At 43.2% G+C, this 3,825-nt stretch overlaps 1 pseudogene; it reads left to right on the top strand.

Moving 5' to 3' along the window:
* Positions 1-336: 336 nt before the first annotated feature.
* Positions 337-1,282, top strand: LOC118913124 (olfactory receptor 2T27-like; annotated as a pseudogene).
* Positions 1,283-3,825: the final 2,543 nt, after the last annotated feature.

The following is a 3,825-nucleotide window of genomic DNA, read 5'->3' as shown; positions in this document are numbered from 1 at the left end:
AATAGCAAATCAAACATATCAGCCTTGAATGGGTGATGGTGTGGGGTGACGCAGCCTCTCAGGCTGTCCCAGGCACTTCAAGTTCCAAACTTCATCCCTGGGGGTGGGACTTACTTAGGACCCAAAGGATAAAGACTAATTTCTCAAAGCAGCCCATTAGCTGGAATCAACCCCAGGAAGTATTAGAAAAAGGGGGAAGTTACATAATGAGATATGATTAATATGTCTTACTTTGTCCATGGCTGTATAACAATACTTGAAGAAAATCAAATATTGATCTTTTGGGTCCAACTTCACCCACCATATCCACCGATCTTTCATGGAACCTGCAGAGCCATGGAGCAGGGCAGCTATTCTATGTACGATGACTTTGTCCTCCTGGGACAGCCGCTTTCCCTGGCTCCTTTTTGTCCTCATCCTCCTGGGCTTTGCCATTTCCATAGCCAGCAGCACCACCATGATCTCGGTCATCCACCGGGACCCCCGCCTCCACACCCCCACGTACTTCCTGCTCTGCCAGCTCGTGCTCCTGGACCTCCTGTACAACATCTCCACCATTGTGCCCGAGGTGCTGGTGGACCGGTTGGTGGGCCAGCGGGCCAGCTCCTTCGCAGCCTGCACTGCCCAGCACTTCCTCTATTTGACCTTGGCAGGCACTGAGTGCTTCCTGCTGGGCCTGATGGCCTATGACCGCTACGTGGCCGCCTACCACCCCCTCAGCTGTCCTGCCCTCATGAGCCGCAAAGTCTGCTTACTCATTGTGCTGGCAGCCTGGCTGGGAGGGTCCGTAGATGGCTTCTTGCTCACACCAGTCGCCATGCAGTTCCCTTTCCGTGTCTGTCGGGAAATCAACCACTTCTTCTGTGAGGTCCCCACCCTCCTGAAACTCTCCTGCACGGTCACCTCAGATTATGAGATGGCCATGTGTGTCTGCTGCATCACCATGCTCCTCATCCCTTTCTCCGTCATCTCAGCCTCTTACACAAGGATTCTCATCACGGTCCACAGGATGAGTGAGGCAGAAGGGAGGCAAAAGGCAGTGGCCACTTGCTCCTCACACATGGTAGCTGGCAGCCTGTTCTATGGAGCCGCCATGTACACCCACATGCTGCCTCACTCTTAGCACACACCCGAACAGGACAAGGCTGTGTCTGCCTTCTACACTATCCTCACTGCCCTCCTCAACCCACTAATCGACGGCTTCAGGAACAAGGATGTCACAGGGACCCTACAGAAGGCGCTGGGGAGGTGCTTGCCCTCAGGAAGGACAACCACCTTCTAAAAAAACTGCATTTGCTGCTAAGTTTGAAGAGTGGATGCAAGACTTTATCATCACATGTGGATTTAAATATTCTTTGCCTATGAACTTAACAAGTCACCCACCTGCCAGCAACTATTGGGATCTAGAGAGCTGACTGTAGGGTTTTGAGGATATGGCCATTTTTTGAAAGGTGTGAGAATCAGATCAAGGACGGTTTGAGATGGAGTAGGAGTCAGGCTGGAGCCTCAGCAGGTACCCGTCTGCTCTCCACAAACCGTGCATCCCCTGGAAATCACGCAGTTCCGTTTCTTGCTGTGGTCTGTCAGGGCAGAGGAAATGCTCATCTCAGCTACTTCTCCAGCTGCTCACCAATGTTTGTCTTTAGACACTTTACACATTTACCACTTCAAAGAAATCAACTTGCCAAATGTTGGTTTGATTGTATCTCAAATCTCATTTCAATGTCTCATGAAATTTCCTATAAATGATGCTTTTGGTCGTCTACATTTAATTCAGTCAAGCCAGTATTGGTATCATCATTTGTTGGATGGTTTGACTCTGTGTAATTAATCTTCTCAGCTGAATTCCATCCACATGACTTGTGGACATAGCAGCACATGTAAAATTTTGGAGAAGACCAGCCACTTAATTTTTGCCCTATAAAATTTTGCAAGATGTTATCTAGAATAATTGGTTATTCAGCTTTTTAATGTAGTTTTGTAAAGATAAATGATTTCTACCTGCTCGATCCTTCATTGTTCCAGCATCTGAATGATACCATTTAATAGAAACAAACAGGGTAATTTGAAATCATATGTTTTTCACTATACTTAAATTCTCTGGTGGCCTAATTTATTTCATTTTATAAAATTTTCATGTAAAAGGAATGTGATTCTTTTGAGAGTTAAAGGTTTTTTTCTTTTTTAGAAAATTAATATACATTATTAATTTTTTCTGTTTTTATAATATCTTCATTTAGCTTAATTTATTTAATCTTTTTTTATAATTGCTTATTAGCCAGTACTCTTCTGAAGTAGAAAAAGTGCTTTTCCCCACTTGACTAAACTCCTATTTTATTTTAACTCCTCAGTCTTTGCATCTTCTTACTTTCCTATTGTGGAGTTTACTTACCACATATTTTGTTATCTTAAAAAGGGATATTGTGCATTACAAAGAACAATACGTAATTTTATATAAGCTTGGTTTTTAAATTTTAAAGTATGTGGTGATTTAAATGTTTACAGACAAGTCAGCTGGGAGTTCATATGTGTTTCAGAAAATCCAATGCTTCTACACCCTAGAAAACAAAGGGAGAAAACCTTATTGTGGTGCTTTCAAGGAACCTTATTTTTCTGTCTTGCATTTCCAAAGAGGACAGATGGGTGAAAGATAGCATTCTTATCCCTAAATATAAGCATGTATCCTATCTTCCCTCATTTACACCCATTGGACCCAGAACTTGGAGTCAACTTTTAGACTCCACCACTGTGTCCTGAACTCCGAGGATTCCTCAGCTCTACCCTTCACTTCCTTAAACTTTATTTTCTAACACCTGAGTCATGGAGAAAATGACCTAGACCAGGAATAGGAATAGTGAATATGCCTTATAAGTGGATGCTGTAGGCAAAGAAGAGCGAGATTAGAAAACTTAAATCTTCGTTGCAGAGACACTTTGCCATTATAATCCTTGTTAAGATCTAATTATAGTTAAATTTTCTATGTCATATGGAGCAAATTAATTTCTTGAACTCCTGTTTCTCAGTATATTAAAATAGGATATTCTACCTACTTTTTTACCTCAGAGGGATACTTTTAAGAGATGAGATTCCTGGTGCAAAGCAACTTCGGCTCTGGAACGTACTACATGCCATGATGTATTACTATAAGTGACCTGTCACCATAGAGAAGGTGCCTGGAAACCGGCCTCCCGCACCCACTTCTGCTCCAGGAGTGATCACATTGCTCAACACTGCACTTCAGCCAGAGTTCATTCTTGCAGAGAGGAGGGTACAGAGGCACTCAGCACCTTCGAACTCCAACATAAGGCCATTAATAGAACATACAGACATGTTTCAAGGACTGCTGTTAGTCTGACTAATGTCACACACCCTTGATAAAAAAGAGTCATTAGCTTCTAGGGTATCATGAGTGGCTGTTTGCCATAAGGTCACTTCATACAAATTTCCACCTCTTAGGATGCTAAAAAAAAAAAAAAGGTAAAACACCCTAACTTAAAGGAAACTACCCAGCTAGCTTTGGAGGGCTTGCCTCCCTCCTTTCCTGATCCAGTGAATGAAAGGAGGCCACATGCTTCCAGGTGTATTTGTCATGCATTTCTCTCCAGCTTAGTTTGGACATATAGTTGGCAGTAAAATAATAGAAATTGTATCAGTAAAATAAATATCACACATTCTTTAACACAGTTCTTTTCAGCATTACCCCATTCTCTCCCCACCAACCACATGCTAGGAAGTCTATGGTATGTTTGCCATTAGTGGGGTCTGCCTTTCCTCCAGCTTACGCCTCCCCCCCTCCTGCTTCTCCTGTCCCTCCTCTTTCTAATC

This window comes from Manis pentadactyla, chromosome 13, assembly GCF_030020395.1.
Source record: "Manis pentadactyla isolate mManPen7 chromosome 13, mManPen7.hap1, whole genome shotgun sequence".
NCBI classification, from domain to species: domain Eukaryota; kingdom Metazoa; phylum Chordata; class Mammalia; order Pholidota; family Manidae; genus Manis; species Manis pentadactyla.
The sequence above is the reverse complement of the archived record's forward strand: the minus strand, read 5'-3'. Positions and strand labels throughout refer to the sequence as shown.